We start from the raw sequence: 9,770 nt of genomic DNA on the forward strand, positions 1-9,770 counted from the left end.
TTGTTCTTCTATTAGTACGTCTTGGGGAGTTGGTCTAGGATAATAATATAATCTTTGAGTAGGTTTTTCAGCAAACTTTTGGAGTTTATTAATCTCTTCATTTATCTTTTGTTGATAATTATTATTATCTATAGATTCCGCAAATTCTTCTGATAATGTATTAATATGTAAAGATTGGAATTTTTCTCCAAGATTTTTTAACTTATCATCAAGTAATTTTGAAATCTCTTTGTTAGATTTTAATTTAAAATCTTTTACCTCTGGAGGAGGCTGAATAGATGGTGTAGCTATAATTTCTCCATCCTTATTTTTATCTTTATTTAAAGAATGTTTTATAAGTTCATTTATTGTGTTATTTAAAGCACCTAATTGTTCTCCTATAACAACCAAACATATATTGGTATAATTATTTTGTCTGAAAAGATTGTTAATATGCATAATTGTTATGGGCAATGTATCATCCTCAAGTAATTTTTGAAAAAAGCTTGGTAATATCTTACCTCATTATATCTTTCTAATTTAAAAGGTAATTGTGGAGGAAAATTTGTTTTTTGGATTTGACCATTTATATTATATTCTCTTTGTATAACTGAAATCATATTATTTGTATATTTGTTCAAATACCATGGAACAAACGGAATAATATTATTCTGTTCTTCTCGTTCATCATAAAATTCTTTTTGAAAGAATTCAAAATCTTGACTTTCAAAATTTTTAAAGAACCATTTTCTAAACGATTCCCATTTGGTTAATTTAAATTCTTCACAAATTTGTTTTCTTGCCAAAGAACCTTGGCTAAAATCTATTTTCTTTCCAGAATCCATTAAATTGAGAAATTCATTTCAGACTCAGTTAATTCTGGATCTTGAGGCTTAAATATTCCTCTAACTATATTATCAGAATTTATTCTTAATTCCTCTATTTTCCTGTCTGGAATTTCTTCTCTGATTTGAGAAGTAGAAGCTCTAGATGGACTTCTAACAGTATATTCAAAAGGGGATATATGTTGAGACGAAGCTTTCGAAGACAAAGATCTAGTTATTCTAGGATTTATTTTTTCAAATTGTATTTGGATAGATCCTTCATTTGTTTGTATTATTTCTAATGGATTATTATCTACATACTGTTGTGAAGGAGTACAATTATTAATTACCCAATTTTCTGGAAAATTTATTTCTTCCCATTTTATTTTTCTTCTGGTTGTAATATTAGATTTTCCAAAATTAGTTTCTATAACTATTGTTTCATTTAATGGTTTATCAACCATCCTACAATGGGGATTCAAAGTAAATAACGGTTTGTAATATATTCTATAGCAAATACACATCACTTCTGACCCTGGAGCATAATTATATCCATGGGTTTTGACATTTAAAGTAAGAGCATCTGTAATATTAACATTAGATAGTGATAATTGTAGATTAGGATATACGTTAAAATAGACTGGACCATGTGCTAGGCTAGATTGAATTATTCCTACTAGGGATTGTTTCCAGTTTAAATTTCTACCATCCCTTAAAGCTGCTATGAAGCTTTCTGGTAACCCTTCAAGGGTCAGTGGTTTGAAAGCAATTTGAACCAAACCTATATGTATAAATTTATATTTATCTTTTTTATATTTTTCTAAATCTCTGTTATTAAGGAGTTTTATTATCATATCTTCTTTATTAAGAGAAATCGTTTCTTCAGTAGTTTTTACTACCTGTTTTAAACCAATTCTTTCAAATATTCCTAGTTTATAAACTAGTTTATAATCAACCTTTGGAATTGTCCATTTATTTAATAAATCTAAATTATGAGGGATATCATACTCTTCCTCAATACTGTTTTTAACAGTATCTTTATCTTTTAGGATATTCATAAATTTATTTTCAAGTGTTGAATTTCCCCAATGATACCAGTTAACCACCATGGCTCTGATACCATTCTAATTTAATAAAAAATTTATTTTGAAAAAAGTAACTTGTAAAGAATCGTGTATGAAACTTTAGTACCATTCTAATTTAATAAAAAATTTATTTTGAAAAAAGTAACTTGTAAAGAATCGTGTATGAAACTTTAGGTACTATGGTTTCTTTACCCATATTTCAACTGGCTAATAATATTAACATGCGGTCAGTACAGGCCACGCCCTAGAAACGCCTTTAATCAACACGACAACAAACGGGCTACCATAATTCGACCACGATATTAACATTATGCCTGTTTTAACATAGAACCAACCTAAAAATTTTTCATCCATGACTTTTTTTTTTTTTTTTTTTTTTTTGAGTCATGGTTTATGACTTATATCATCTGGGTTAATTCAACACTTTGGGACTTAGCTTGTCATTAAGCTAAATAATAATAAAGAAAAGTTAAGTATACTAACATTTAAAGGGATTATGTGCAGATTAAGTTGTCTTCACAAACTTCAGACTTTTTATTTAATAGAGAGAATTTTTACAATAGCTAAGATATTATAGATACTAGAGAATAAAGTGATGCCTTCCTGAATTAATCTGAGCTCCTTTTATAATGAGAGTCTCAGTATACAAACAAACTACAATAATTTACAATAATTATGCTTTTTGAAAATTTTCAAAAGTCTTCATAATTATGTCTGCTATAATTGAGTAAAGCAGCCTGCTTTATTAAAGCAGATTCTCCTTTATTAAAGTAGTCAGCTTTATTAATGTAGATTCTTCTTTATCCAGTATTATTGGACTATCTTTTTCTTGTCTTTCTGTGTTGTCAGGGATTCCTTTAACGATGCTAATTCAGCTTCCAGAAGTTCTTCATCAAGCTCTTCATCTTCATAAACATTTTGAGCATCTTCAGCTGCTTCATTATTTTCTGAAGATGTTATAGACATATCAGACCTTTTTTCTGGTTGAAGGTTTTTAATTAGGTCCTTCTTGACTTCTTCTAAGTACTTCTGAATAATTTCATCTTTTGATAATTGATCATTTGATAGTTGAATCTTCTTGACAATTTGTCTGAATGGACTAGGTGCCTCATTCTATTGTTTCAAACGTATTTGTTCTTCATATTCTTCAATTGTAGACTTTATTAAGTCTATCGTTTCTTGGCCTTCAATATTACCTTGATCATCCATTTTATTCATTTTCTTCCAGAACTTTGTATAAAAAGTCCTTCTTAAACATGGGATATTTTGTTGGGTATAACCAACTTCTGGAGACCACTTCCAGATCCAAGGGATTCCAAACTGAGTGAAATAATGCAATGAAGATATTCCTTCAATATTTATATTATTATACTCCATTTCTATTAGAGTTGGAGAAACTTCAGACCATTTCTGAAAAAATCCTTTATAAGGTTCAGGTAGAATTTTTATAGCTGGACCATATGACATCCACCATTTATTAAACCAATTTGGAATATCCAAGTTATAAACTTGTGGACATATTTTGAAGAACCAAGAATGCTTCTTCTTTGAATTTTCATATAAAAAGGCTTTATTAAATGCCTCTATATAATCCCAATAATTAAATTTTAATGATGCCCTAGATTCAGGGTGATAAACTTCTCTTTCTTTAAGAGGAGATGTTCCCCATGTCTCAACGGATATTATCTGTTTAATTATTACTTTGCTGAAATTGTAAATCTGGGTATTACCCGAATTATAATGTGTAATCTCACAAGATTCTGTGGATCGTAGAATCGTCTCATAATATAATCTGGGTTTATAAGATCCTGCAGGATATGATCCTGTATCCATATATTTTTGGATTAAAATCCATGGTTGATCTTTATATTTAAGATCTTTAAATTCTAGGAGCAATATTATCTCCTTGTATGGAGTCTGATTATATGCTCCATCATCTGGGTCTTTTGTAGTAATATTCACATATGAGGGTTTATTAGCCTCTTTTCTGGAGTTTTTCCATGAAAGGAATTCTTCTAATAAAGAATCCTGGTTTTCATTACTTCCAGTATTACTAGAAGTGGTTGCAATATTTGCGATATTAGCAGCTATTAGCCTTTGTTGCCCAATTTGCGCAATTACTCTGCTATTATTTTGACTAGCTCTCCCTCTTCCTCTATTAGAGGAATGAAAATAATTTCCTCTTCCACGAGGATACATACCTGAAATAAAATATAAGTTATCCACAAGAAATAATTTTCTTGTTTTCCTTTAGAATCTCAATTCGATCCTTGTAGCAGTTATATTGCTGCCATTCATAATTTAAAAGAAATTGTTTTTGGTGAGATGATAATGAAAAATCCATGTTTAAATTATGGATATGAAAAGCATGCATTGTGCTCATTTATAAAAATTGATTCTTCTATCTATTGATGAAATAACTATTCTCAGGGGTCCCTTATACACCATTATTCCTTCAGAATAGGGTTAAGATATTCTCTTGTTAAATAATCAGGTAAACTATTATCAGTACCTTTTTTATATATTATGTCGAAATCAAATGGTGCTAAATTAGACTGCCATCTTGCAAACATTTGTTTGGAGACATCATGTTTAAAATCTTTATTAAACATATATTTAGCAGCTTGACAATCAGTTTTTATAATAAATTTTTGATTATATAAATCGTCTTGGAATTTCAAAACGCATTTGACTATAGCTAAGATTTCTTTAGCAATAGTAGCATAATTCTTCTGACTTTTATTCCATTTTCCTGAATGGAATCTAACAAAACATTCTTTCTTATTAATTGGAGATATTTGTTTTAATATGCCACTGTAACCTATTTCACTGGCATCTGTGTCAACAACTTTTTCCCATTCTGGGTTAGCTAACATTAAACATGGTAGGTTTTTTACTTGATGTTTAATTTTTTGGACTGCCTTAGTATGATATTTAGTCCAAGGAGGAGGATTATTTTTTAATCTATCATATAAGATAGCAGTATCATCTGCTAGACCCTGATAATAAGAAGAAATATAATTCAAGCTTCCTAAAAATCTTTGTAATTGGGTTTTATCAATTATTTCATCTGGAAATTTTGAAGCAAATTCTATACTTCTGTTAATAGGAATTATATTTCCCTTTTCAATATTGTGTCCTACAAACCTTATATTAGTTTGAAATAAAACCATCTTGGGTCTACTTATAACCAAACCATTTTTTATTATTATATTCTTAAATATTTCTAAATGTTTAAAATGTGTTTCAATATTTGTTGAAAATACTAAGATATCATCAATATATACGATGATAAAATCACCATAAGGAATGAATATATCATTCATAATATTTTGAAATTCACTAGGAGCATTTTTTAATCCAAATGGCATTACGTTCCATTCATAATGTCCTATTGGAACCGTGAAAGCAGTTTTATACCTGTCCTTTTCTTCTATTTGGATTTGCCAGTATCCTGATTTTAAATCAAATTTTGAAAAGATTACAGCATTATGTAATCTATCCAATAAATCTTTTTTGTTTGGAATAGGGTATCTAATCCATTTTAAAACTTTATTCAATGGTTTATAATTTATTACTAACCTTGGAATTCCTCTTTCCTGTTCAGAATGTTTATTTACATAAAAAGCTGTGCAGGACCAAGGAGATTTAGAGGGTCTAATAAGACTTTTCTCAATTAAGGTTTTTATTTCTTTTTTGCATAATTGTAAATATTCAGAATTCATTTGACATGGTCTCGCTTTCGTAGGTATTTGGCTTTCCTTGAAGTCTTCTTCATAAGGAAGAGAAACAATATGTTTCTTTCTATCCCAAAAAGCATTAGGATGGTCATTACATATTTGTAAAGAGAATTGATGTTGGACTAAATTTATTTTTTCCTGTAATTTAGGATTTTTTAACTTTTCTTCTATTGTAATGTAATTTACTTCTTGTTTAAGAAAGTTTATTTGATTCTCTTTTGCTTGTAACAAAGATTCTTTTACATTATTTATGAACCTTGTGATTGGTTCAGAAACAAAATTAAAAATTACCTGTTTCCCCTCATATGTTCCAACAATTGAATTTTTATCCACCCTTTGTAGAGGAAGAATTTGATTTAAAAAAGGTGTTCCAAGTATAATCTGATTAGTAAGGTTTTTGACTAAAATAAAGCTATTAGCTATACACATCTTATTATTGCAAATATAAGCTTTAGGCAGTTTATAATTAATTTGTAAAGGTTCACCATTAGCTGAACTAAGTCTATGAGTTGTTTTCTGGAAATATTTTGTTGGTATAATACCTTCTTGGATACAATTCAAATCTGCTCCGCTATCAACTAGAGCAATCAAATCTTTTGTGAAATCATTGTTTATTAACAGTTTAATTTTTATATGCCATTTTTGTGACGTTATCCTTTCAATTACAGACAAGAAATTTTCTTCTTCTTCAATACTATTGTCAATGGACTTTCCTTTTTCTATTCTTGTTAATCTTTCTCCAAGATATTCATTATTCTTTTTTAAATTTTTTATCTCAAATTTTAAATTATCAATTTCAATTCTTAATTCTTCAATACTAACTGGTTTATTAACCTTATATTTTTGATTTAGTTGATTCTTAACTTCCATTAAAGTATATGGTTGAAAATCTTGAGAAATTTTCTCATCAGATGTTTCTCCCTGATTTTCTTTTATCATTTGAGAAATTATTCTCTCTCTTATTTCAGAATCTTTTATGACTTTAAGAAGATCCAGTATATTATTAGAAATAACATTTATTTCCATGTCTTGAAATTGAGCAATAAGTTGATAGAGATTTTCTTCTTCTTTATCAGAAGAGTTTAAACATTGTTCACCATTTCTGCAAGGAATACATTCCTCATCTGATGATGTTAAACTTTCATTTTCTAAAATATGAATATTATTCATTTCAATAGATGAAAATTCTTGAGATTCAGAATCAGATTCAGAATTTATCAAAATATTTGATAAAGTTTCTTTCAACTTTTCATCTGTTAAATTATTAATTTTTCTTTTTACCCAGCAAGTTTTTTCGTTGTGTCCAGGACGACCACATTTTTTACATATAATTTTGGGTCTATTAGGTTTAAAATCTCTTTTCCTCTTAAATTTTCTATCTTCTTTTCTTTGTTCTTTCTTTTGTTTTCTTTTGTAAACTTTATTAGCTCTTTGTGATTTGAAAACCTTTTTATTCTTAGGATCATGGATTTCTTCCATTCCAAATTGTGAACAAAATTGTCCTAACTGTCTCTTTTCATTAAGAGAGTGTTTCTTAATTTGTTGATTTAATTTTATTTCATTACATAAAGATAATCCTTCCTGGATACAAGTACCTATTAACTTGCCATAAGTATAATTTTCATAATTTATGTTAACTTCCCATTTTCTAAGAGTCTTTCTAATTCTCTCAGCAAATAAAGGAGGCAAACCATCTATGAATTTGGATTTCCAATGAGTACTATTGGACTCTGGGAGTTCCATAACTCTGCTTAAAAAAGTATCTTTATACCACCTAAAAGATGTAAGAGTTCTACATCTAAGGTTTTGTAAAAGAGTTCTGATATTTTCTGAATTATCAGACCATCTTCCTGTGAAATGTTCAATTATATTAATTACTAATGTGTAGACAGCATTTGGCTTTTGGACATTATCTTCTTCCTTAACTGCATTTAGTATGACTTCTCTATCATGTTGAGATAAATAATTATCCCACCAACCTTTTAATTGACCTGTAAACCCAGCTACTATCATTCTAGCTATGTTTGTATCATTATTGCCATTATTTCTACAAATTGTACTATACATCATCATTCTATGGACAACATTATAAATTTGTCTTTCTGTGTGACCATCAATATTCCATTCGTAAATATTTTTTCCATGATAGGAATTATTAACAACATATTCTTGTTCTTCTATTAGTACGTCTTGGGGAGTTGGTCTAGGATAATAATATAATCTTTGAGTAGGTTTTTCAGCAAACTTTTGGAGTTTATTAATCTCTTCATTTATCTTTTGTTGATAATTATTATTATCTATAGATTCCGCAAATTCTTCTGATAATGTATTAATATGTAAAGATTGGAATTTTTCTCCAAGATTTTTTAACTTATCATCAAGTAACTTTGAAATCTCTTTGTTAGATTTTAATTTAAAATCTTTTACCTCTGGAGGAGGCTGAATAGATGGTGTAGCTATAATTTCTCCATCCTTATTTTTATCTTTATTTAAAGAATGTTTTATAAGTTCATTTATTGTGTTATTTAAAGCACCTAATTGTTCTCCTATAACGAACAAACATATATTGGTATAATTATTTTGTCTGAAAAGATTGTTAATATGCATAATTGTTATGGGCAATGTATCATCCTCAAGTAATTTTTGAAAAGCTTGGTAATATCTTACCTCATTATCTCTTTCTAATTTAAAAGGTAATTGTGGAGGAAAATTTGTTTTTTGGATTTGACCATTTGTATTATATTCTCTTTGTATAACTGAAATCATATTATTTGTATATTTGTTCAAAAACCATGGAACAAACGGAATAATATTATTCTGTTCTTCTCGTTCATCATAAAATTCTTTTTGAAAGAATTCAAAATCTTGACTTTCAAAATTTTTAAAGAACCATTTTCTAAACGATTCCCATTTGGTTAATTTAAATTCTTCACAAATTTGTTTTCTTGCCAAAGAACCTTGGCTAAAATCTATTTTCTTTCCAGAATCCATTAAATTGAGAAATTCATTTCAGACTCAGTTAATTCTGGGTCTTGAGGCTTAAATATTCCTCTAACTATATTATCAGAATTTATTCTTAATTACTCTATTTTCCTGTCAGGAATTTCTTCTCTGATTTGAGAAGTAGAAGCTCTAGATGGACTTCTAACAGTATATTCAAAAGGGGATATATGTTGAGACGAAGCTTTCGAAGACAAAGATCTAGTTATTCTAGGATTTATTTTTTCAAATTGTATTTGGATAGATACTTCATTTGTTTGTATTATTTCTAATGGATTATTATCTACATACTGTTGTGAAGGAGTACAATTATTAATTACCCAATTTATGTTTGGTCGTTATAGGAGAACAATTAGGTGCTTAAATAACACAATTGTTCTCCTACATTCTTTATCTTTATTTAAAGAATGTTTTATAAGTTCATTTATTGTGTTATTTAAAGCACCTAATTGTTCTCCTATAACGACCAAACATAAATTGGTATAATTATTTTGTCTGAAAAGATTGTTAATATGCATAATTGTTATGGGCAATGTATCATCCTCAAGTAATTTTTGAAAAGCTTGGTAATATCTTACCTCATTATCTCTTTCTAATTTAAAAGGTAATTGTGGAGGAAAATTTGTTTTTTGGATTTGACCATTTATATTATATTCTCTTTGTATAACTGAAATCATATTATTTGTATATTTGTTCAAAAACCATGGAACAAACGGAATAATATTATTCTGTTCTTCTCGTTCATCATAAAATTCTTTTTGAAAGAATTCAAAATCTTGACTTTCAAAATTTTTAAAGAACCATTTTCTAAACGATTCCCATTTGGTTAATTTAAATTCTTCACAAATTTGTTTTCTTGCCAAAGAACCTTGGCTAAAATCTATTTTCTTTCCAGAATCCATTAAATTGAGAAATTCATTTCAGACTCTGTTAATTCTGGGTCTTGAGGCTTAAATGTTCCTCTAACTATATTATCAGAATTTATTCTTAATTCCTCTATTTTCCTGTCAGGAATTTCTTCTCTGATTTGAGAAGTAGAAACTCTAGATGGACTTCTAACAGTATATTCAAAAGGGGATATATGTTGAGACGAAGCTTTCGAAGACAAAGATCTAGTTATTCTAGGATTTATTTTTTCAAAT

Source organism: Bidens hawaiensis, unplaced genomic scaffold, assembly GCF_021521415.1.
Source record: "Bidens hawaiensis isolate Kalapana, Puna unplaced genomic scaffold, B.hawaiensis_p1.1 tig00023415_1, whole genome shotgun sequence".
NCBI classification, from domain to species: domain Eukaryota; kingdom Viridiplantae; phylum Streptophyta; class Magnoliopsida; order Asterales; family Asteraceae; genus Bidens; species Bidens hawaiensis.